This window comes from Miscanthus floridulus, chromosome 2 (genome assembly GCF_019320115.1).
Source record: "Miscanthus floridulus cultivar M001 chromosome 2, ASM1932011v1, whole genome shotgun sequence".
In the NCBI taxonomy this organism is placed as follows: Eukaryota; Viridiplantae; Streptophyta; class Magnoliopsida; order Poales; family Poaceae; genus Miscanthus; species Miscanthus floridulus.
The window spans coordinates 28,485,111-28,485,338 of NC_089581.1; positions in this window are offsets into that span (position 1 = coordinate 28,485,111).

The following is a 228-nucleotide window of genomic DNA, read 5'->3' on the forward strand; positions in this document are numbered from 1 at the left end:
TGCCTGGCCCGACCTTAACAGGCCGTGCTTTGACCGGGCCCAAGCCGTGTCGTTATGTTTGGCCACTAAACACACAAGCTTTTGCTAAAAAAAACTAAACACTCAAGCAAAATTTAGCTTTATTACTGTTATAAAAATATATGTTGCAAATTTATATAAACTTGTTCCTACTTAAAATGTCCCCATCCACCCGCACCCGCACCCGCACCCGCACCCACGCTGCACGCC